General features: G+C 37.3%; 1 protein-coding gene and 1 pseudogene across 1 annotated transcript in view; one reads left to right on the top strand and one right to left on the bottom strand.

Annotated features, from left to right (window-relative positions):
- TMCC1 (transmembrane and coiled-coil domain family 1) overlaps positions 1 to 26,519 on the top strand; it is a 220,687-nt gene that overhangs the window by 14,451 nt on the left and 179,717 nt on the right. The window lies entirely within an intron of this gene.
- LOC118904466 lies at positions 21,692 to 22,053 on the bottom strand (annotated as a pseudogene).

The following is a 26,519-nucleotide window of genomic DNA, read 5'->3' as shown; positions in this document are numbered from 1 at the left end:
ATATTTGGGCTGTCAAAGGGGCTTGTGAGAATCTCCTCACACTCCTATCTGTTTTTCAGTAGAAGTATCCAGTCTTTGTAGCATCCTCAGCTAGATGAGCTTGTGCAAATGCAAATAACCAAAATTAGATATAATATACTCTGGTCTTGGCATTTATGGAAGACCTCTTTTTCTTCATTTGTTTATTTAAAAGGTATTTATTGAGTACTTTCATGTATGTTTGGCTCTGTTGTATGTGCTGGAGATATACTGGATAAAAGTTTCTGCCTGAATGAAATGTATGTTCCAGTAGAAATGAAGTAGCAGATTGGGGCCAAGACTTGTTAGTGGACTCAGACTGCTGCTTGTCTTAATGCTGTGTGGGTTCATGTAAAACCCAGAGCGGGCTATTGTGAGCTGAGCTTTCCTTTCTGACAACACAGTGCACAAATTTTGTGGAGAATATATCAATAGAAAACAGTTAAGCCATTATCTGACCAACCTTGATGGTGAAGAGAGAGGTTCAAATAGTTTTTTGTTTGTCTACTTATTTTTTTCTTTTTAGATTGTTAGATCCGTAAGTGGTATATGAGATTCATCCCGTAACAATTCAAGTCACAGACATTTGAACATGGATTATAGGCAAGGAAAGCCCTGTGCCAGGGACCAGTAGTCAAACAGTAATTTTTAGGGATTTTGTATAAATATAAGCTTTGACCCACTTTTTTTTTTTTTTAAATATTTATTTATTTATGTTGGCTGTGCTGGGCCTTAGTTGCAGCATGTGGGATCTAGTTCCCTGACCAGGGATCGAACCCAGGCCCCCTGCATTGGGAGTGCGGAGTCTTACCCACTGGACCACCATGGAAGTCCCTTTTTTTTTTTTTTAAAGTAAAGTGTATTTTTTTTTAAATTTTATTTATTCATTTTTGGCTTTGTTGGGTCTTCGTTGCCGCGCGCGGGCTTTCTCTAGTTGCGGTGAGCGGGGGCTACTCTTCGTTGCAGTGCGCGGGCTTCTCATTGCAGTGGCTTCTTTCGTTGTGGAGCACGGGCTCTAGGTGCGCGGGCTCAGTAGTTGTGGTGCACAGGCGTAGTTGCTCCGCGGCATGTGGGATCTTCCCGGACCAGGGATCGAACCCGTGTTCCCTGCATTAGCAAGCAGGTTCTCAAACACTGTGCCACCAGGGAAGCCCCTGACCCACTTTTTTAATTCTTTTTTTTTTTCTTGCATAATGTAAATCTAAAAGCAATTTTAATTTTTTTATTTCAAACATTTTTTTGAATAGGAATACTCAAATGTTGCAACAATTTAGGAATGAAAAAAAAATGTCCCTTTAATCTCTGATGGCCAACCCCCAGTTCTTCTCCCTAGAAATGACCATTTATTTTTTTACTAGTTTTTTGTATATCCTTTCAGAGATATTTTACATGCATGTATGTATATGTATTTATTTATATCTCACCTTTTAAAAACTCAAATGGAGCCCTACTATTACAACAGTTCCATTTTTGTGTGCAGTGCTTTTTTCTCATAAAATATATCACTACTTAAAACCTTGTCATTTTTTTTTAACAGCTGCATAGTGATCCATGTCATGTATTTACTATAATTTTCTTTCGGTTTCCCATATGCCCAACATTAAGACAACCAGGGCTAGTCTGAGACCACTAGCAAGTCTTGGCCCCAAATCTGCTACTTTATTTCCACAAGTATTTAAGCTCCATTAGTTTCCATGGATAGACATGAAGTGTATCATTTAGGATACATTCAGTTGTAAAAGTAACAGAATATCTAACACTGACTTAAATAGTAAAAAGTTTAAATTGTCTGATATAAACAGAAGTAAGGAGATACGTGGCTCAGGGCTAGTTCAATAGCTTGGTAATACTTAGGACCCACATTTTTCCAGTCCTTAACTCAGTTAATCCTCAGTATGTTGGCTTTTCCATTTTCCCGTGTAGCCTCATGGGTGTAAGATGGCCACCTCAGCTCTAAGCAGTACAACTAGCTGCATTTAAAGAAAGGAAATGGAGGGCAAAATATTTTTCTGCTGGGAAGACTGTCATTTTATTTTATTAATTTTTTATACTTATTTATTTATTTTTGGCTGGGTTGGGTCTTTGTTGCTGCGCTCGGGCTTTCTCTAGGTGCAGCAAGAAGGGGCTACTCTTTGTTGTGGTGTGCGGGCTTCTCATTGCGGTGGCATCTCTTGTTGCGGAGCACGGGCTCTAGGTATGTGGGCTTCAGTAGTTGCAGCACGCAGCCTCAGTAGTTGTGGGTCGCGGGCTCTAGAGCGCAGGCTCAGTAGTTGTGGTGCACAGGCTTAGTTGCTCTGCGGCATGTGGGATCTTCCCCGACCAGTGATCGAACCCGTGTCCCCAGCATTGGCAGGCAGATTCTTAACCGCTGCGCCACCAGGGAAGTCCAAGACTGTCATTTTAAATGGGAAGGAAATAATTCCCAGAAGTCTCTTAAACAATGTTTCATGAATTTTAGTGTGTGTAAGACTTACCTAGGGAGATTCTTAAATATGAATTCCTGCAATCCACTGACAGAGATTCTGAAATCTGTAGGTTTAGAGTGGGGCCTGAGAATTTGTATTTCTAATGAGGTCCCATGTGATGCTGATGCTGTTTGTCAGCAGACCATAGTTTGAGTAACACTGCTGTGTACGACATCTTCTTACATTTCAGTGAGGGTCATGTTGCTGCCCCTGACCCCCAGCGTGTCTGGGAAAGTGATTATCTGGCAAAGAGAATATGATAGCCATAGTTGGCTTCAGCCAATTAGGAGTCATCTTTTGGGGTTGGGCAAATAACCACCCTGAACAAAATTTGAGTTCTGATTAAGGAGGTAGAAGGGAAAAATGGACGTTGGGTGGACCACTAACAGTGTCTAGCACTTTTGCTATTACAAATAATGCTGTGCTGAATATCCATGTTCCAAAGAAAAGATAGGTGTAATTAAATTTTTAATAGATATTTCCACATTGTACTCTAAAGAGCTGGAATCAGTTTACATTCCCATCAGCAATCTGTAAGAGTGCTTATTTCCCCACACTCCTTACAAATTAGATGTGTTATCAATATCAGACATTTTGATCTTACCACTCAGGTAAAAAATAGTATCACATTGTATTGATAGATTTAATTTACATTGCTCTTTATGAGGGGAGAGGTTGAAGATCTTTTCATCTATATAATAATCATTTGTATTTCTTTTTCTGTGAACTGGCTGTTCATGTTAGACTTTGCTTCTTTTTTCTTTTTAAAAAAATATTTATTTATTTATTTTGGTTGTGCTGGGTCTTAGTTGCGGCTAGCGGGATCTTCGTTGCGGCATGCGAACTCTTTAGTTGCGGCATACATGTGGGATCTACTTCCCCAACCAGGGATCGAACCCAGGCCCCCTGCATTGGGAGCGCGGAGTCTTATGTCCTGGACCACCAGGGAAGTCCTGGTTCTTTTTTCATTGATTAATTGATTTTTTTTCCCTTATGAATTTGTAGGAGCCATTTTTTGTAATGAAATCAGCCTGTTACTATGTATTGCAAATATCTTTTCCTGGTTTGTCTCTTAAACTTGATTTGCTTATTTATTTTGTTACAAAGCACAGTGATTACACGGGATTGTTAAGTTCTGCTTTTGCCAACCTGTATGGATTTGGATTTGAATATAGTGGTATAACATGCATGCTTACCAAAAATTTTGTAAATGATGCTAAAACTCTTGAGGGTTATCTAATATGTTGCATCAGAGAAAATCAAGGTGGTCTAAGGATGAAGTATGAAAGTGGCAAGGTAGGTGTGATAGAAATGGAAGGTCCTACTCTTTAACAGAAATGATCTGGCCCCAAATAGTTGTTTGTTTTTCATTTGAAAGCCACCGTAATCTATAAAGTAGTTATATGATGTAGCTGTGAAAAGAGGCTAACATTGATGAACATTTATAGATGTAGTGTTAGATTAAAAGAAGTAATAGTCCCTTTGTTCTTGTACTGTCAGATTATGTCTTGAGTATGCTGTCCACTTATGGATTTTACACTTCAGTGGGACAATGATAATCTAAACTGTCCAGATTAAAGTGACCAGAATACTACTGAGAGCTCCAGCTACCTTTATCTAGTGAAGAACAGTGGAAGAGTCAGGAGCTATTTTGCTATAGAAGATAACACTTGGAAACTTAACTATCTAGATATATTTGAAGAGTTTTAAGCAAGAGAGAGCGGACTTCTCATCTGTATTGCTCCAGAGGACAGACATCAGGTAGAAGCTACATCAGTGGAGGTGAATTTCATCCCGCTGTGGGGAAGACCTTTCAAACATAAGATCTGTCCAACAATGGAATAGCTAAATTATGAGGTCTCTGTCATTAGACATATTCAAATGTAGGCTGGATCCTTGTCTTCTGGAGATAATATGAGAGGAGTTCCTGCAAGAGTTTGGACTGCATGGTTTTTCTCATCCCTCAGAGCTCTTAAGATTTTCTAATTTCAAATGGTCTCTCTCCTTAGTGCTAATATTGGTAATGATGAGAAGGTTATAAAAAGTCTCACTGACTTAGTTCCCTAATAAGGGCAAGAAAAAAAAAAAAGAAATGTTTGCCAACCAGCAAGAGAGTACAGTTTAAAAAGGCAGTTTTTTAAAAAGTATGTAAAGTAGAATACTAGATCTGTACATGGAATTTCATTTTTACTTTATAATTATTTTTTCAACAGAGCATCTCTTAAGACTAGTCTTTCAAGGGCATAATTTGGGAGATGTTATCCTCAAGGATTGTTAGAGAGTTTATAATTTTACTCTGCATAATAAAAAGTAAAGGCTGCTGTAGTGTAGAAGAAGGCAGGGATGTGTGTGTTAAAACTAGATTTCGTCCCCATCTCTGCCACTTGCTGTGTACAGTGTGAAATTTAACGATGAGATTTAATTTTCTCATCTGCTATTGGGGGCCATGTCTACCTTTCAGAATTGCATACACTGGAAATAATTTATCCTAAGTTTAATGCCTGGTACAAAGCACATAGATGGCATAAAATTACTGCTAATTATTATTAGTAGCAACTATTCTGACAACATTGCTTAAATTTTGGGGTTTTCTGTTCATGTGTGTGCAGCAAGGTAAGCTGGGAGATTATATCAGCAAATCCAGTTGTATCTTCAAGCTTTACAAATATAGACTAGGAATTAACTACTTTTGTCTGGGTTTTTCCATACCACAACCATTTGTCCAATTCTGTGACACCAACTGAGTGTCCAACTATTCAATTCAGTTCTGACACTGTCTACCTGGAGTTAGTGTCAGATCCATAAGTTAAAAGGCTCAGTTCCATAAGACTGCCCCCAATGTAGACACTAGTTGTAAGCCCTGGGCCACCTGTACTTCTTTCTGACTTTGCTGCAAATTCTAGGATTCCCATGACCCCCTCCTCAGGTTCAATAATTTGCTGGGATGACTCACAAAACTCAGAAAAACCACTTCACTTACATTTACAGATTTATTATAAAGGATACAACTCAGAAACAGCCAAATATAAGAGATGTATAGGGCCAGTATGGGGAGCTTCCATGCCCTCTGAAGGTGCATCACCCTCCCAGTTCCTTGATGTGTTCACCCATCCACAAGCTCCCTGAACCCCATTGTTTAGGGGGTCTTGTGGAGTTTCCATCACCTGGGAATGATTGATTAAATCATTGGCATTGGTGCCTAACTCAGTGTCCAGTCTCTCTCCCTTCCCCAGATTGGGGGCAGGGCCTGAAAGTTCCAAACCTGTAATCACAGGGATAGTTCCTCTGGCAACCAGCTTCCATCTGGAAGCTATCTAGGGGTCCCACCAAGAGTCGTCTTGTTAGCATAAACTCAGGTATGGTTGAAAGAGACTTGTTTTGAATAACAAAAGACACTGCTGTAACTCAGGAAATTCCAAGAGTTTTAGGAGCTCTGTGTCAGGAACTGGAGACAAAGACCAAATATGTATTTCTTATAATACCATAGTACGATTACATAAAACTAGATTTTGTTTTTAGAGTAGAAGGCTGAGTTTCAGAACATCAGCATTGAATTACCTCTAGGTCATTGATATGTTTCTTTATTGGGCCATGGAGCCACCGTTTTGATTCTTGGTAATATAAATAACATTTGTTTTGAGATCCTTAGATGAAAGGTGCCATTGAAACAGCTAAATGTCATTTTCCGGAGGGGTCTTTATCAAATTCCAGTATCAGTTCTTTTTCTGCCTAGACTTTTGTCCTCAGATGGCTGTACTCTAATCCTGTGACAGAGCTAATTCTTTAGTGTAATAAAAACAGATCATTTTTCTGACAGGAATAAGGCTCATTTTTCTTAGACTATTGGGTCATGAAATTTGGGTAGAGATGTCTTTTGATGGTTTTAATCTTTTTAGTGGTAAACAGCATGTGAATTTTCGTAGCCAGGAAGGAAGGGTAAATTGTTTGAGTTCCAAATTCGTTCCTACTTTAAAGGTTTTTTTCCCTCTGTCTGCTTATTTTAATATGCTTGGCCTTGTCCTCATACAGAAATTTACTTAGAGAGAATGTAACCCTTAAATGTTTTTGAATGTCTCCAGGAGGTATCTTGGTATACAGTAGTGGGCACTGGTCTAACACAGTGCCTAGCAGAGTTCGCCACACGTTTTAGGCACTCAGTATACACCTGTTGCTCTTCCAGGAGTTAGAAGCTTCAGTTCTACCTTTACTACCAACTACCTGTGTAAACTAAGTAGAATATCATTTTTTATCTTTAAAATCATTAGAACCCCTTCTGGCTCTGATTCTGCGACTCAGTTTATTCTTAACCTTATTTTTAAAAATTTAGTTTCAGTATGGCCTTGAAGTCAGTTTCTTGAAAACAAGCAAACACAGAATTACCAGATAGGCTGAACTGGGAAGTGTTGTGAAATAACATACCCTCTGTGGCTTCACATATTTGCTTGGCCACATGTTCTTTCTTTAGTAGAGTTACCTTAGATTTTCTACTCATACTCAGTTGGGACTAGATATTTATCAATAACTAGATTTTTTTAGCACCTATCCAAAGAGGATGGAAGCTTCATAAAATGACTGATCATTTTTCCAGTCATATAGAACCCTAAATGGTACCATGTGCAGTATAGTTCAGGTTCAGAGGAATACTATTTAAGCCTTTTTATTATTTTTTTATTTTTTAAATTGTTTTCTTAAGATAGGTTTAGAAAAATCTGGCCAGTTGACCAAACTTTTTAAAGAATTCCATAAATTTGTCCCATGTTTAAATATGTCATGTTTTGGACAATGAATATAAGTGTACTGAAGAAGTGTAGTATTATGATTGTCAGATTTCTAATCTGATTTTATTGAGAGTTTGCTTAATTTCTTTCTTTTTTTCTTTTTATACAGCAGGTTCTTATTACTCATCAATTTTATACACATCAGTGTATACATGTCAATCCCAATCGCCCAATTCATCACACCCCCCCACCCCCCCCCCCCGCTGCTTTCCCCGCTTGGTGTCCATACGTTTGTTCTCTACACCTGTGTCTCAATTTCTGCCCTGCAAACCAGTTCATCTGTACCATTTTTCTAGGTTCCACATATATGCATTAATATACGATATTTGTTTTTCTCTTTCTGACTTCACTCCGTATGACAGTCTCTAGATCCATCCATGTCTCAACAAATGACCCAATTTCGTTCCTTTTTATGGCTGAGTAATATTCCATTGTATATATGTACCACATCTTCTTTATCCATTCATCTGTCGATGGGCATTTAGGTTGTGTCCATGACCTGGCTATTGTAAATAGTGCTGTGATGAACACTGGGGTGCATGTGTCTTTTTTTTTTTCACACACACACACTGTATTTTATTTTTACAAGAGATAAATAGACTGACACCAAGCATTGTACATGGATGACCACAACAAAAGCAACAATGATTGCAATTACCAAACACGAAACACACTCATACTATGTCATAATATTGACATTCAGTCCGGTAATCCTCCACTGTAACAGCTCCTTTACTTTGCAGTGAAAATTGATTTGTATATTCTTTGCCTCTGAGTCCTTGTGGGATTTCTTTCTTTTTTTTTTTTTTTTAAATTTTATTTATTTATTTATTTATTTTTGGCTGTGTTGGGTCTTCGTTTCTGTGCGAGGGCTTTCTCTAGTTGCGGCAAGTGGGGGCCACTCCTCATCGCGGTGCATGGGCCTCTCACTATCGTGGCCTCTCTTGTTGTGGAGCACAGGCTCCAGACGCGCAGGCTCAGTAGTTGTGGCTCACGGGCCCAGCTGCTCCGCAGCATGTGGGATCTTCCCAGACCAGGGCTCGAACCCGTGTCCCCTGCATTGGCAGGCAGATTCTCAACCACTGCACCACCAGGGAAGCCCCCTTTTTTTTTTTTTAATTCAAAGAGAGAGTCACAAAAATTATACTCATCCTCATTAGTTCACTCAGTCCCATGTAATTAATTTTTTTTTTCATCTTGATCTTTTGTTGGCACTTTTATGAGTTCATCAGTTTTTCATTAGAGTTCTGAAAATGCTTATTCATTCAGTTCAGCAGTACAGTCAGTTACCAGAAACCTGTACTTGTCAGAGTCTTTTCCATGAATTTCTTGAAGATGAAACCCTTTTATAGGAACATATTTGCAAAAGCATCAGAGTACACCCAGAACTGTCTGTAAATGACAAAAGACTTAAAAATGACCACGGTTAAAGATTTGATGAAAGTTCATAATAATGCAGTTGACAAGAAAATTAGCTATTTCTGAAATATACATTTTAAAGTAATAACTAGGATTATGACTTATAACATTATACCAGAACATATAAGATTTGTAGAAATTTCATGTAATGTCTGAAACATTAATATTAACATATTTCCATACAAATCACCCAATGAAAGTTTAGTATTAGTTGTTTTGTTTGTTTTTTTTTTATACTGCAGGTTCTTATTAGTCATCAGTTTTATACACATCAGTGTATACATGTCAATCCCAATCGCCCAATTCAGCACACCACCATCCCCACCCCACTGCAGTTTTCCCCCCTTGGTGTCCATATGTCTGTTCTCTACATCTGTGTCTCAACTTCTGCCCTGCAAACTGGCTCATCTGTACCATTTTTCTAGGTTCCACATACATGCGTTAATATACGATATTTTTCTCTTTCTGACTTACTTCACTCTGTATGACAGTCTCTAGATCCATCCACGTCTCAACAAATGACTCAATTTCGTTCCTTTTTATGGCTGAGTAATATTCCATTGTATATATGTACCACAACTTCTTAATCCATTCGTCTGTTGATGGGCATTTAGGTTGCTTCCATGACCTGGCTATTGTAAATAGTGCTGCAATGAACATTTGGGTGCATGTGTCTTTTTGAATTATGGTTTTCTCTGGGTATATGCCCAGTAGTGGGATTGCTGGGTCATATGGTAATTCTATTTTTAGTTTTTTTAAGGAAGCTCCATATTGTTCTCCATAGTGGCTGTATCAATTTACATTCCCACCAACAGTGCAAGAGGGTTCCCTTTTCTCCACACCCTCTCCAGCATTTGTTGTTTGTAGATTTTCTGATGATGCCCATTCTAACTGGTGTGAGGTGATACCTCATTGTAGATTTGATTTGCATTTCTCTAATAATTAGTGGTGTTGAGCAGCTTTTCATGTGCTTCTTGGCCATCTGTATGTCTTTGGAGAAATGTCTATTTAGGTCTTCTGCCCATTTTTGGATTGGGTTGTTTGTTTTTTTAATATTGAGCTGCGTGAGCTGTTTATATATTTTGGAGATTAATCCTTTGTCCGTTGCTTCATTTGCAAATATTTTCTCCCATTCTGAGGGTTGTCTTTCTGTCTTGTTTGTAGTCTCCTTTGCTGTGCAAAAGCTTTGAAGTTTCATTAGGTCCCATTTGTTTATTTTTGTTTTTATTTCCCTTACTCTAGGAGGTGGATCAAAAAAGATCTTGCTGTGATTTATATCAGAGTGTTCTTCCTATGTTTTCCTCTAAGAGTTTTATAGTGTCCGGTCTTACATTTAGGTCTCTAATCCATTTTGAGTTTATTTTTGTGTATGGTGTTAGGGAGTGTTCTAATTTCATTCTTTTACATGTAGCTGTCCATTTTTCCCAGCACCACTTATTGAAGAGACTGTCTTTTCTCCATTGTATCTCCTTGCCTCCTTTGTCATAGATTAGTTGACCATAGGTGTGTGTGGGTTTATCTCTGGGCTTTCTATCCTGTTCCATTGATCTATGTTTCTGTTTTTGTGCCAGTACCATGTTGTCTTGATTACTGTAGCTTTATACTATAGTCTGAAGTCAGGGAGTCTGATTCCTCCAGCTCCCGTTTTTTTCCCTCAAGACTTCTTTGGCTATTCAGGGTCTTTTGTGTCTCCATACAAATTTTAAGATTTTTTGTTCTAGTTCCATAAAAAATGCCATTGGTGATTTGATAGGGATTGCATTGAATCTGTAGATTGCTTTGGGTAGTATAGTCATTTTCACAATATTGATTCTTCCAATCCAAGAACATGGTATATCTCTCCATCTGTTTGTATCATCTTTAATTTCTTTCATCAGTGTCTTATAGTTTTCTGCATAGAGGTCTTTTGTCTCCCTAGGTAGGTTTATTCCTAGGTATTTTATTCTTTTTGTTGCAGTGGTAAATGGGAGTGTTCCCTTAATTTCTCTTTTAGATTTTTCATCATTAGTGTATAGAAATGCAAGAGATTTCTGTGCATTAATTTTGTATCCTGCACTTTACCTAATTCATTGATTAGCTCTAGTAGTTTTCAGGGGCATCTTTAGGATTCTCTATTATAGTATCATGTCATCTGCAAACAGTGACAGTTTTACTTCTTCTTTTCCAATTTGTATTCCTTTTATTTCTTTTTCTTCTCCAACTGCCTTGGCTAGGACTTCCAAAACTATGTTGAATAATAGTGGCAAGAGTGGACATCCTTGTCTTGTTCCTGATCTTAGAGGAACTGCTTTCAGTTTTTCACCATTGAGAATGATGTTTGCTGTGGGTTTGTCGTATATGGCTTTTATTATGTTGAGGTAGGTTCCCTCTATGCCCACTTTCTGGAGAGTTTTTATCATAAATGGGTGTTGAATTTTGTCAAAAGCTTTTTCTGCATCTATTGAGATGATCGTATGCTTTTTCTTTTTCAGTGTGTTAATATGGTGTGTCACATTGATTGATTTGCATATATTGAAGAATCCTTGCATCCCTGGGATAAATCCCACTTCGTCATGGTGTATGATCCTTTTAATGTGTTGTTGGATTCTGTTTGCTAGTATTTTGTTGAGGATTTTTACATCTGTGTTCATCAGTGATATTGGTCTATAATTTTCTTTTTTTGTGGTATCTTTGTCTGGTTTTGGTATCAGGGTGATGGTGGCCTCATAGAATGAGTTTGGGAGTGTTCCTCTGCAATTTTTTGGAAGAGTTTGAGAAGGATGGGTGTTAGCTCTTCTCTAAATGTTTGATACTGTGAAGCCATCTGGTCCTGGACTTCTGTTTGTTGGAAGATTTTTAATCACAGTTTCAATTTCATTACTTGTGATTGGTCTCTTCATATTTTCTGTTTCTTCCTGGTTCAGTCTTGGAAGGTTATACCTTTCTAAGAATTTGTCCATTTCTTCCAAGTTGTCCATTTTATTGGCATAGAGTTGCCTGTAGTAGTCTCTTAGGATGCTCTGTATTTCTGGGGTGTCTGTTGTAACTTCTCCTTTTTCATTTCTAATTTTATTGATTTGAGTCCTCTCCCTCTTTTTCTTGATGCGTCTGGCTAATGGTTTATCAATTTTATCTTCTCAAAGAACCAGCTTTTAGTTTTATTGATCTTTGCTATTGTTTTCTTTGTTTCTATTTCATTTGTTTCTGCTCTGATCTTTATGATTTCTTTCCTTCTGCTAACTTTGGGTTTTGTTTGTTCTTCTTTCTCTAGTTCCTTTAGGTGTAAGGTTAGATTGTTTAATTGAGATTTTTCTTGTTTCTTGAGGTAGGCTTGTATAGCTGTAAACTTCCCTCTTAGAAGTACTTTTGCTGCATCCCATAGGTTTTGGATCATCGTGTTTTCATTGTCACTTGTCTCTAGGTATTTTTCGATTTCCTCTTTGATTTCTTCAGTGATCTCTTGGTTATTTAGTAGCATACTGTTTAGCCACCATGTGTTTGTGTTTTTTACGTTTTTTTCCCTGTAATTGATTTCTAATCTCATAGCATTGTGGTCAGAAAAGATGCTTGATATGATTTCAGTTTTCTTAAATTTACTGAGGCTTGATTTGTGACCCAAGATGTGATCAATCCTGGAGAATGTTCCGTGTGCACTTGAGAAGAAAGTGTAATCTGCTGTTGTTGGATGGAATGTCCTATAAATATCAATTAAATCTATCTGGTCTATTGTGTCATTTAAAGCTTCTGTTTCCTTATTTATTTTCATTTTGGATGATCTGTCCATTGGTGTAAGTGAGGTGTTAAAGTCCCACACTATTATTGTGTTACTGTCGATTTCCTCTTTATAGCTGTTAGCAGTTGCCTTATGTATTGAGGTGCTCCTATGTTGGGTGCATATATATTTATAATTGTTGTATCTTCTTCTTGGATTGATCCCCTGATCATTATGTAGTGTCCTTCCTTGTCTCTTGTAACGTTCTTTATTTTAAAGTATATTTTATCTGATATGAGTATAGCTACTCCAGCTTTCTTTTGATTTCCACTTGCATGGAATATCTTTTTCCATCCCCTCACTTTCAGTCTGAATGTGTCCCTAGGTCTGAAGTGGGTCTCTTGTAGACAGCATATATATGGGTCTTGTTTTTGTATCCATTCAGCAAGCCTGTGTCTTTTAGTTGGAGCATTTAATTCATTCATGTTTAAGGTAATTATTGATACGTATGTTCCTATGACCATTTTCTTAATTGTTTTGGGTTTGTTTTTGTAGGTCCTTTTCTTCTCTTGTGTTTCCCACTTAGAGAAGTTCCTTTAGCATTTGTTGTAGAGCTGGTTTGGTGGTGCTGAATTCTCTTAGCTTTTGCTTGTCTGTAAAGCTTTTGATTTCTCCATCGAATCTGAATGAGATCCTCGCAGGGTAGAGTAATCTTGGTTGTAGGTTCTTCCCTTTCATCGCTTTAAGTATATCATGCCACTCCCTTCTGGCGTGTAGAGTTTCTGCTGAGAAATCAGCTGTTAACCTTACGGGAGTTCCCTTCTATGTTATTTGTCATTTTTCCCTTGCTGCTTTTAATAATTTTTCTTTGTCTTTAATTTTTGCCAATTTGATTACTGTGTGTCTCGGTGTGTTTCTTCTTGGGTTTATCCTGTATGGGACTCTCTGCACTTCCTGGCCTTGGGTGGCTATTTCCTTTCCCATGTTAGGGAAGTTTTCGACTATAATCTCTTCAAATATTTTCTCTGGTCCTTTCTCTCTCTTCTCCTTCTGGGACCCCTATAATGTGAATGTTGTTGCATTTAATGTTGTCCCAGAGGTCTCTTAGGCTATCTGCATTTCTTTTCATTCTTTTTTCTTTATTCTGTTCCGTAGCAGTGAATTCCACCATTCTGTCTTCCAGGTCACCTATCCATTCTTCTGCCTCAGTTATTCTGCTGTTGATTCCTTCTAGTGTAGTTTTCATTTCAGTATTATATTGTTCATCTCTGTTTGTTTGTTCTTTAGTTCTTCTAGGTCTTTGTTAAACATTTCTTGCATCTTCTCGATCTTTGCCTCCATTCTTTTTCTTAGGTCCTGGATCATCTTCACTATCATTATTCTGAATTCTTTTTCTGGAAGGTTGCCTATCTCCACTTCATTTAGTTGTTTTTCTGGGGTTTTATCTTGTTTCTTCATCTGGTACATAACCCTCTGCCTTTTCATCTTGTCTATCTTTCTGTGAATGTGGTTTTTGTTCCACAGGCTGCAGGATTGTCGTTCTTCTTGCTTCTGCTGTCTGCCCTCTGCTGCTTAATTTCTTTCTGTACCTAGAGAATTTGCATTGCTCTTTCATGTATTCTGAAATAAGAATTGCCTTTTTCTCTTTTACTTTGCAGAAACAACTGTTTCTTTTACTGTGTTTTGTTAATTAGGCTTTTCTTTTTTGTGGTCCTAAAATGAGATGACAGACTTGGCCATTTGAAAAGTAAACTAGAAGGGAGAGGGAAGAAAGAAATAGGTGAGGGAGGTTAAGAGGTACAAAGTTCCAGTTGCAAAACAAATGAGTCATGGGTGTGAAATGTACAGCATGGGGAGTATAGTTAATAACTGTGTAATATCTTTTTATGGTGATATATTGTAACTAGATTTATTATGGTGATCAGTTTGAAATGTATAGAATATTGAATCACTTTGTTGTGTAACAGGAAGTAACATAGTATTAAGGGTCAATTATACTTCAAAAACAGAGAAACAGGGACTTCCCTGGTGGTCCCCTGGGTAACACTCCACGCTCCCAATGCAGTGGGCCCGGGTTCAATCCCTGTTCGGGGAAGTAGATCCCGCATGCATGCTGTAACTAAGAAGTCCTCATGCCGCAACTAAAAGATTCCACAGGCCACAACTAAGACCTGGCGCAGACCAAAAATTAATTAAAAGGAAAAATCAAAAGAGTCAAACAAGCTCATAGAAAAAGAGATCAGATTTGTTGTTACTAGAGGTGGGAGGATGGGATGGGGCGAGGGGGGGATTGGATAAAGGCAGTGGAAAGATACAAACTTCCAGTTACGAAATACCAGGGATGTAATATACAGCATGATAAATATAATTAACACTGCTCTGTGTTATATATGAAAGTTGTGAAGAAAGTAAATCTTAAGGGTTCTCATCACAAGAAAAAAAATTTTTTTTCTTCTAGTTCTTTAATTTTGTACCTATATGAGATGATGGATTTTTATTAAACGTATTGTAATAATCACTTCATGATGTATGTAAATCAAATTATTATGCATATTATGCATTATTTTTCAAATCCATGAACACTGTATATATTTACATCTGTTTGTGTTGTCCTCATTTTCTTTAATCAGTGTCTTAAGTTTTCTGAGCACAGGTCTTTACCTCCTTATTCCTAGGTATTTTATTCATTTTGATGCGATTGTAAATAGGATTATTTCCTTAAATTCTTTTCTGATAGTTTGTTGTTAGTGTATAGAAATGCAGCAGATTTCTTTATGTTAATTTTGTACCCTTCAACTTTACTGAATTAATTGATGAGCTCTAGTAGTTTTTTAGTAGTGTCTTCAGGACTTTCTTTGTATAATAACATGTCTTCTGCAAACAATGATAGTTTTACTTCTTCCTTTCCAATTCAGGTTAGCCTTATGTTGTGTGTTTCTGCATTTAGAGTATAGCCTAACCTACCTGTTGACCTTTTGAGCTTAGAGTAAGGTCAGTTTAAGATATGAAGGATGGATTTTGAGAGGTAGAGTTGAAACAAAGGAAATGAGAAGCTTTTGATTTTGTTTTCAGTTCATAGGTAGAATGAATTGGAGGGGGAAGAGACTTGCATAGGTGAGGACAGTTGGAAGTATCATGTTGTAATCCTGGAATAATGTGGAAAAAAGTATCAAAAAACAACTTTTCCTGCCCTATCATGTGAATAAACATCTGTAAAAACATTGTCTATTGATAAAGGATGCTCTCTCAAAACACTTTTTTCAAAAGTATTTCAGGTTTCAAACTGAAACTTTAAAAAGTCAGTAGTATGTGGAAAATTATTATATTATGACAGTTTGCCAGTGAATAATGTTGAATAAAATAAGTATATAAATTTTGTGTGTTTATGGTAAATATTGCTGTGTGTATTGAATTTCTTATGTTCCCTGTATCTGTTAACCCAGAATTCTGTCTGTAGCAAATAGTGAAGATATGAAATATAGCTGTGGGCCTTTGTATCCTATTAGGAAGCAAATGAGAGATGAAGACTCTATAAAGTATATTTATTCATAATCTGTGCTTAAAAATCGGTTAGGCAAAAAGATCAGGTTAGGGCATCAGGGCACCCAGAAGAGTGGTGTATTCCGTTTTGATCTGCATGTCCTACTCTGCCATTGACAAAGAGCATGAGGGTCCATAAACTATGGTGTGTGGTAGCTCTGATCTCTGATATAAACTTCTAGGAGTGACTTCCAAATTTGTATCTTCAGGGTAGATTCCCCACTGGTTCCTGAAACTTAATGTCTTCCAAATTCATTGACATTTTGCCATGATCTCTTTGCTTTTCTCTATACCTATACCTCCTGTAGATTTACTTATCTTGATTAATGGCTCATCATTCTCTTAGTCAAGTAGTCCAAAAAACTTAGGGTTATCTTTGATTTCTTCCTGTTCCTGGCCTTTATGTTGATCAACAAACGTATATTTTACTTCTGAAATGTGTCTTCTTCATTGAACCTTCAGGATATTCATTTGTTCACTCATTCACTCTTTTGTTTATTCTGACACATTTATTGAGCACCTCATATGTGCTAGGCAGTGTGCAAGGTACTAGGAATATAGTGATAAATAAGACAGATCAGTTTCCTGCCCTTACAGAGCTTATAGTCCAAGCTTTCATCATTTCCCCTTCACCCTCTTTGAGTTCCTGTGTTAGCCATTCTTATTTTTTTCTGATTATAAGTATAATACATTCTATTCTAAGAAGTGCAAGAGTTATTGAAATGTATAAACACCAAAAGAGGGAGACTCCCTATATTTTCATCTACCAGAGATACCACTAATAAAAATTTGGTATCATTTCTCCAGATTAGAAAAAAAAATGTAGCCAAAACTTTGTAACACATCTCTTTGCCTTTACTCCCTCTCTTGTCTGTCTGTATTATAAATGCTACCAAAGATATCTTGTTAAAAAACAGAGTTGATTGTTAGTCCTTTGTTCAAAAACCCCTCAGTGTTTTTCTCTCATCCACAGAATGAAGTCTGAACACCTTAACGTAGTGATTACCACCCATTAGGTTTCTACCATCTAACTTTCTTGTTTCTCCAGAAACTTTCCCAGAAGTAGCCCTTCTTACAAGTGTAAATAAAAGATCTCAAGTGTGCTGCATTAGTGTCCCCCATGTGACAAATAATGCTCCGAATAGGGGAGACAGGTTGATATAAGTATAGTAATAATTTATTCAGTTTTCTTTTGTGTGCTTGCCCTCTCCCACTCACCTTGTTTACAGGAAAATAGAAAAAATTACAGGAGTATTCTTAAAAATTAAAGCAGAAAAGTGTAAAGAAGTTGAAACAATCTGAAATTCCATCTCACATGGATGATTACCATTAAAATTTTTGTAAATATTCTTCCATACATGTGTCTTTGAAAGTATATATACACATATAGATGTATGAATATGAAGTAATTGTATATAAATAGGATAATATTATAATGCTGTTTTTCTTTTGCCTCAGATATAGGTTTTGGAGATTTTTGTGTCAATAAGAGACCAGTGTTCAAGATGGTATATTTCTGTTTTGGCCGCACTGCACAGCTTGGGGGATCTTAGTTCCCCGACCAGGGATTGAACCCCAGGCCCTTGGCAGTGAAAGGGCGGAATCCTAACCACTGGACGGCCAGGCAGTTCCCAAAATGGTATATTTCAAGAATGATGAGAAGCCTGCTTGCTTGAGAGAGTAAGAAGCTGGTCTGACTTCCCTGACCTTCTAGATTAGAGTAGATGTTGCTCCTCTGGGCTTCCACAGCACCCTGGTTGTCCCATTATGGCGCTTACTGCATTCCGTTGTTTGTCTGTCTACTTAAACCAAAGTCCCCCATATCTGTCTCTTTGTATTCCTTGAGCCCAGAACAGTGCCTGACACCTAGTGGACATTTCAGTATTTGCTGAATGAATGAATGACCGTATGAATGTCTTAGGTGAAGTAAGGTGGTTTGCCATGAAAAGAACTTGCTGCATGTATTCTTTAAAGCCATTTATCTCTGTTTGCTTTGATTATTCATTTACCAAGTAATGTTTTGGTATTAATTCAGTTTACCAATTAATTACCAGGGATTTTACTGCTGAGAAAAGAAGGTACCGACTGTAACCTGGTTGACAGTTATAATTCTGATTATAAATTAAAATAATAGTGCTGTGGGACAGATGAGTATGAGACTTTGCATAATATGAACCATTTTTTCCCCAGAGTATAATTATTCCTTTAGATAAGGTGGTATCCAGGTTCTGTTTGAGCGGAGATATAGGTGTGGTCTGGTGAATAGAAGGCTGGATTCAACTTTGACTCTGCCACTTATTAGCTCTGAGATATTAGGCAAGTCCCTTAACCATTTTAAGATTTAGTTTCTTTATTCGTTAAGTGAATAACTGGCTGCTCAGATCTAGCCCAACGCTAAAACTCTGTGACTATGAAATAAGAGCCATACTTTACCTTGGTCCATTGAAGCCTAACCTGTATACTCTTCTTACTATCTCCCTCAAGACATGTAAATGGCCAAAAGTAAAGGCCAGGGAGTATAGTGCCTCAGACCCTTAGAAATACTACAGAATGAAGCAAGAGGTAGCACTGTGATAGTTTTTAGAGGAAGTACGAAGCTGAGAACTTCTTTTGCATTCTTTGCATTATTTCACAACCAGTTCTAGATAAAAATAATTATCTTGTTTGTGAATAATAATATGTCATTTGGGGATGGAGAGGATGTCGATTTGGTTCCTCAGTTTTCTAGCCTTATTCTGGGTAACTTGGTGAACTAGGATTGATTATGTCCTCTTTCTTTCTCTGACTTTTTTTTTACTCTCAGTAGAAGGATCTCGAGATTCATTCTCATTGTCTGTGACACACATAGGTTAGATCAGTGATAGAAAAGAGTTGGGAGACTTGTTTTCCTTCTTCATTTTGAGTTAAAGCAAATTGCTTTACTTCTCCATGCTTGATTCTTTTTACTAATAGAAGACAAAATCTGGCTCTTCTTACATCATGTGCTTTGGGATAATGAGGTAATTCTTTGGAATCTTTTTAAAAATTTCATTTAAAAAACTTGATGTACAATTTCTAGTAAATGCATAAATCTAAGATGTATATGTAGTTTAATGAATTTTTACATATGTATGCTGCTGTATGTGTATAATTATAACTACCAGTCAGATCAAGACGTAGAACATTTTCCTCCCCCTGGAATTCCTTTATGCCCCTTTCCAGTCAGTACCCTCTTTTTGAACACTTTGAGTGCTTTATTATTCATATTAAGAAGCCAGTGAAGACAAATCTTTCATGTTTCATCAGTAATTTGAATCTTGAAACCTGTAATAATGTCTGATCTGTAGATCGTAAGGTCTTTAGCCTTTTAGAAATAGATAAGGCATAATTGTGTAAAAATGCTTTTCTAATAAAATTTTAATCCAGGCTACAGAGGGAGTAGTTTTTTTTTTAAGATTTTTTTTTTTTTTTTGGACGTGGACCATTTTGTTACAATATTGCTTCTGGTTTATGTTTTGGGGTTTTGGCTGTGAGGCATGTGGGATATTAGTTCCCTGACCAGGGATTGAACCCACAGCCCCTGCATTGGAAGGGGGAGTCGCAAACCACTGAACTGCCAGGGAAGTTCCCAGAGGGAGTAGTTTTACACTGATAAAGGGGCAGTGTTATTTACCAGCATTTTTTTTTCTGTGTAGACATTTTCCTGAAAATTTTTGGGTTGTCTGAAAGTCAGTTTATTTGGAAAGTTGTAAGTAAGTGGGAAAAGGAAAGCTGTTTGGCCAGATGAATGAAGAAGTTGTTCCAGGTCTGTGAGTTCCAGCCTTCCTTCTACCTGTGCCATTGTGTAACCCTGTGAATAAGGCCTAACCTTATTTTTTACATCTAATATTTATGCAGCGCTTTTTTGTCTGAGGCACTGTGTGTGAGTCTTTCTAAAGTGCTGTGGTGCTGGGCTTCCTTGGTGGCGCAGTGGTTAAGAAGCTGCCTGCCAATGCAAGGGACACGGGTTTGATCCCACATGCCGTGGAGCAACTAAGCCTGTGCGCCACAACTACTGAGCTTGTGCTCTAGAGCCCGTGAGCCACAACTACTGAGCCCACGTGCCACAACTACTGAAGCCCACATGCCTAGGGCCCATGCTCTGCAACAAGGGAAGCCACGACAATGAGAAGCCTGTGCACCGCAACGAAGAGTAGCCCCCGCTCACCACAGCTAGAGAAAGCCTGTGCACGGCAACGATGACCCAACACAGCCAAATAATTAAATAAATAAAATAAAAAATAAATTTATTTAAAAAAATAAATATATAAGTAAAGTGCTGTGGTTGTGCTTTAGCCTACCTCATAGTTTAGCTATATATTATGTGATTTTGTTTACTAATTTGTATATCTATTTCTTTTATTTTAGAAGTTTTAGATTTATGGAAAAGTTAAGCAAAGATAATATATAGAGTATATCATGTACCCATTTTCCCTGTTGGTAACATCTTGTTTTGTTAGTTTTATGGAGGTGTATTTAACATATTTTAAAATTCACCCATTTAAAGTGTACATTTCAGTTTTTAGTGTGTTCACAGAGTTGTACAATCATCACTGCACTCTAATTCCAGAATATTTTCATCACCCCCAAAAGAAACTCTGTACCAAGGTACCAGTCATTCCCCGTTTTTGCCCCCCACCCCGCCCTTGTCCTAGGTAACCACTAACCTACTTTCTATCCCTATGGATTTGCCTCTTCTGGACATTTCATATAAATGAACTTATATAATATGTGGTTTTTTGTGACTGGTTACTTTCACATAGCATGTTTTCAAAGTTTATCCATTATGCAGCCTGTATCCATTCTTTTTCTTATTGCCAAATAGCATTCCATTGTAGGGACTTCCCTGGTGGTGCAGTGGTTAAGAATCCGCCTGCCAATGCAGGGGACACGGGTTTGATCCCTGGTCCGGGAAGATCCCACATGCCGTGGAGCAACTAAGCCCGTGCGCCACAACTACTGAGCCTGCTCTCTGGAGCCTGCGAGCCACAACTACTGAGCCCGTGTGCCACAGTTACTGAAGCCTGCGTGCCTAGAGCCCGTGCTCTGCAACAAGAGAAGCCACCGCAGTGAGAAGCCTGCACATCGCAATGAAGAGCATCCCCTGCTAGCCGAAACTAGAGAAAGCCTGCAAGCAGCAATGAAGACCCAATGCATCCAAAAATAAATAAATAAATAAAATTAAAAAAAAAAAAAAAAAGAACATTCCATTGTATGGATGTGCCACATTTTGTTTATTCATTTTTTAGTTGATGAACCTTGATTGATTCCACTTTTTGGCCATTATGAACAGTGCCGGTGTGAAATCTGTATACAAGTTTTTGTGTAGACTACATGTACCTGCCTAGAAATGGAATTACTGAGTCCTGTGGTAACTCTTTTAAGGTAAGGATTTTTGAGTAATTGCCTGCCTGGGCCATTTTACATTCCCACCAGCAATGTATGAGGGTTCCAATTTCTCTGCCTTCTCTTCAACACTTGTTATATTGTCTGTCTTTTGATTTTAGCCATCCTACTGTGCATGAAGTTGTATCTCACTGTGGTTTTGATTTGCATTTCCCTATTGATTAGTGATGTTGAGCATCTTTTCATGTGTTTATCAGCTAGTGGTATATTTGGAGAAATGTTTTTCAGATTCTTTCTCTATTTTTTAATTGGGTTATCCTAATTATATTTTAAGTTTTGTTTCACCAATGAGGTTATAAGTCACTTGAAAGATTATAAATCACTTGAAAGGTTCTAGCCTTAAACAGTAATTTTTTTTTTGTTACAAAAATTAACCTATTTATTATAGGCTAGCAACGTTTCAAATGGTGGTGCTGCTACTGGTCCTTCAATTCCTTCAGTCTTCTGATGGCAGACTTTACTGTGGCGGCAGAAGTGGTGTTGTAGGTCCAAGCACCACCAGCTACCGTTTTCATGCAGGAACCACAGTGCCAGATGCCCACAGCTCATCTGTTCATCTTGGTTTTGCCCCAGAAGGAGCAAGTGTACTTGGCGTGCTGGCTGATTTTAATTTTCTTCACCATTTTCCTGAGGGAGGCCCCATAATGGGTCCCGTATTTACCCACAGTTCCGACATTCTTGGTGCGTTTAGCCATGTCGCTGCAACCTCGGTCCGAGCCCAGAGACCTCTAGCGTTAAACAATAATTTTAAAAATAATAATTATTTGGTGTTTCTGCTTGCCTTTACTCCTCCCACTTTTCTCAAAACAGTAAGAGAATGTCATGCAAGTTGAAGTCCCATAGTAAGCACATTTGGTTTATTTTTTCCCTTATTTGACTACACAGAAAAACAAAGATGGTTGGGAAAGCATGTTTGTTCAAATCCTAGATAGTCTACACATTCCTTGGTTAGTGGAGTAAAGTTTTTTAAAAATGCTTTTATTGCTTTCTTGATGAGAAAATTAACAGATTTGTATAGCAAATATGAAAAAGGCGCAGATAAATATAAACCAGAAAGTTATAATTTCTATGATAATTTACAGTGATAACCAATGTTATAATTTTAATATATGTGCACTGTAGGCTGATGCAAACATACCTATAAATACATATGTGTATCTGGATAAGAGTATATATACTGTTTTGTTACAAGTTTTTTCCCCTACTGCACTTAACAATATATTATGAACAGATTTCTATCCACATAATACTTTGTGGAGTTAAATTTTGACATCAGGTTATGAAACATCTATTTCTGTGGTTGTTTCTTAATGAGAATCAGTCGATTTCTGAAGATAGGAGGGTGGAAAATGTTTAAATGTTTAACCTATGTATTTTTCAAGTTGTTGGATTTTTTGTAGATTGAATTAACTAGGGGAATTATTTCCTACTTTGCTTTATGTCAAGGAATACCTGCTTTTGGTGTCCAAAAAATAGTTTTTTTCAGTTGTCATTGGTGACGGATCGATGAAAAATTGTACAACTGTCCTAATGTAGGGAGATAAACTGCCATGTACCTTCATAATTCTGGAGTATGGATTATGGTATTGATAGTTATTAATGGAAAGTTTGAAATCTCTTGGAAAGTTTAACATATATTTATTGAGCACCAACTGTGTGTCAGGCACTGTAAAGGGGGAAAAAATGATCGAAGTCCTAGATATGTTTGTTTTTCAGGCAGGGATGGGGAGGGAGGCAGTGCCAAACTGCATTAGAGCGAAGTCAAAAGGTAGATTTCCTAAAATGCTAATTTATTTTTGTGGTTTATTTTATACTCAAATTACTTGCATTTCCATGTTTGTTTCATAATGACTTATTTGCAATACATTTAAACGATAAAAATGTATCTGCATATTTAAAAAAATGATTCTATAATAACAAGGAAATGTGACTTTGAAACATCACTTTTTTCTCCTTGAGTGTTTATGACATTAATATGGTTATAATAATAGATTGTCTATGAAAATTTTGCAATGTCTATGGCAAAGTGAAGGAAATTATACTATGAGCAAGTCAGAACCTCAATAAAAATTTTAAAATAGGGTCTACAAGATTATTTTTGTTCCTTTAAATTACTGCTATCAGATTATTTTTCTGTCACTTTATCGTGTACTATATTGACATTAAATAACTGCTTTGTGTGAGAAGAAATGATGAAATAATTTTTTGCAGATATATATTTAAATCATGTGCAAGATTCTTTATAATTAGTTACTAAAAGTAAAAAGTCATTAAAGCTATCAGAAAAAAATCTTAAATTTCACCTGTACCTCTGAATAAGAAAGTCTGTTTTTTCCAATAGATATGTTGGAAACCAAGATGCAGTCAGGCAAAACGGGACAGTTTGGGGTTTGTATGTTTTAACCCTTTTATTTTTTCTCAGCCACTTAATCTCCACACATGCTTGCGGATGTTTAAATGTGAGAACAAGAAAAAAATTTTTGTTTTGATTCTGACTACTAAAAACATTTTCTTTTTTTTTTTTTTTTCCTTTTTTTTTTCACACACACACACACACACACTTGAAAACATTTTCTTATTTTCTCTTATAAGAGCATTATGTAAAATGAGAGATTACACTACAGATGCTTAAGGTCTTGTAATTCTTTGATTTATTCTACTTTTTCAGTATCTTTAAGTTGTTAATGGTTTACCGAGATACCCTGGAGGATGGTGTGCAGAAATTGTATTTGCATTGTACAACGTGTCTGGTTTAGAGGCAGCTGTGGTGGTCTGGAGATTTAGGTTCCAGCTCTTCCACTTGCTGGCTCTGTGACCTTCAGCATGACACTCAGGCCTCATTTTACTTATCTGTAAAATGTGATGTAACAGCAAGAACCTCACAGGATTGTTGTGAGGATCAAATGAGATAATGTGTTAAGTACTCTGAAACTGCAATGTGATGTGCGAATGTGAGGCGAGAAAAGAAGTCTCCACATCTTAATATATAAAGAGCAGTAGTTTCATATCATTAGCTTTTGTCTTCAATTTACTGTTTCTTCCTGCTTCCTATAGATTTGTTTTTAATTAGACTTGATTGGTGATTTCTTTTTCTTACCAGATTCAGCAAAAAACTGTGTGAGTGGCAAGAACCTCCCACATAGAAAGTAAGGTTATTGTACCCAGGGTGATGAGAAACACCTGCTGCAGCATTCCCAGTGGGAACCACTACATATGTAGGTGCCTGGCATTTCCTAAAATAAGGAGTTGGGTTTTTTTTGGGTTTTTTTTAGCATTAAAAGAAAGTGAGGTATAGCTGATTTACAGTATTATATTAGGCATAAAACAGTGATACAAAATTTTTAGAGGTTGTACTCCATTTATAGTTACTATAAAATATCGAATATATTCCCTGTGCTGTACAATATATCCTTGTAGCTTTTTTTTTTAACCTAATAGTTATGTTGTGCTTATTGCATAGCAAGCTCCACTCTAAGTGTTTTACATTTAATCTTCACAACAACTCTATGGGAGTAGGTACTATTGTAACCCATGAGGAAATTGAAGGTTAACAAATAACTTGTGATTGGTGCTGCAATACTTTGAAACCTTTTCTTTTTAGTCTCGTTATGTTTGCACTTCATACATTTGCAGGCTTACCACATATTTGCAAAAGACTACTTCTGTCAGGTTTCAGCAATAGGTTATTGTAAATTTTAGCTTTGATTACCTCTACAAGGCAATGATAGATTTGGGGATAAGTAAAGGTCCCAGGAGTAGTGTTTCAGTCTAACTTTTTTTTTTAAGTACTTATTTTATTTATTTATTTTTGAAATTTTATTTATGTATTTATTTATTTAAGGCTGTGTTGGGTCTTCGTTTCTGTGCGAGGGGTTTCTCTAGTTGTGGCAAGCGGGGGCCACTCTTCATCGCGGTGCGCGGGCCTCTCACTATCGCGGCCTCTCTTGTTGCGGAGCACAGGCTGCAGACGCGCAGGCTCAGCAGTTGTGGCTCACGGGCCCAGTTGCTCCGCGGCATGTGGGATCTTCCCAGACCAGGGCTCGAACCCGTGTCCCCTGCATTGGCAGGCAGATTCTCAACCACTGCGCCACCAGGGAAGCCCCAGTCTAACTCTTCATTAGAAAAATTTGGAACAAAGGTAGGTGTTGGTTAGGCACACTGGTGGTATTTTATAAATCCCCTATTTCTAAGAGGAATGCTTTTTTTTTTTCTCATCTTAATGTGTTGACATTGTGTGCATTTAATATGGTAGCATTTCCCTTCAAAAAGTGGTTATTTAGGTATAGGTGTGCCTTTTAATCAGTTGATGACATCTAGAATCAAGAAAATACAGTAGTGTTTAGACCATTTGACTTTATTTTTTAGCTAACAGGCACTATCAGTGCGCCATTCTTAGCCCCATACATAGTCTTTGCATATTAGGTAACTAAGAGCTAGATTTTCTTTTAGCCGGCTAAGATTGCAGTTGCTATGGGTTCTGAGACTTGACTTTGTATCCTCACTCTTCTTTTTAGACTTCTTGTAAGGATATCTTGATCACTCAGAGACAGAAGTACCTCATTACGTGTTTTGCCTTACTAGCTACTGCTAATTTAGTGAATCAGCTAGTTGAAGAGGTAAGTTAGCAAATAATTTCACTGGGGACAGGGCCAGAATTAAAACTTGAAAGTCCAAGGGCAGTTAATGTTTACTGGGTAAATTCAAAACATTGTTTTATTTTGGGAACCCACTGCTACCTGTGTCCTTGTCCCTGTTCCCTGGCAACCATTAATGAGGTCTCCATCTCTGTAGTTTGGTCATTTTGAGGATGCTATATAAAATGGAATCATATAGTATATAACCTTTTGAGATTGGCTTTTTTTCATTCACTAAGCATAATGCCCCTTAAAATCTATTCAAGTTGTTATGTGTACCAATATCAATAGTTCTTTCCATTTTATTGCTGAGTAGTATTCCATTGTATGGATGTACTGGAGTTAAACATTTGCCTATTGAGGGACATTTACCTTGTTTCCAGTTTGGGGTATTGTCAGTAATGCTGCTATGAACACTCAAGTACAAGTTTCTACGGGAACATATGTTTTACTTTCTTTGGGAGAAATGCCAAGGAGTATGATTGCTGGGGTGTATGGTAACTAAATGTTTAATTTCCTAAGAAACTACCAAAGTTTTCCGTAAGAGCTG

This window comes from Balaenoptera musculus, chromosome 11 (genome assembly GCF_009873245.2).
Source record: "Balaenoptera musculus isolate JJ_BM4_2016_0621 chromosome 11, mBalMus1.pri.v3, whole genome shotgun sequence".
In the NCBI taxonomy this organism is placed as follows: Eukaryota; Metazoa; Chordata; class Mammalia; order Artiodactyla; family Balaenopteridae; genus Balaenoptera; species Balaenoptera musculus.
Note: the sequence above shows the minus strand (reverse complement) of the source record. Positions and strands in the feature narration are given on the sequence as shown.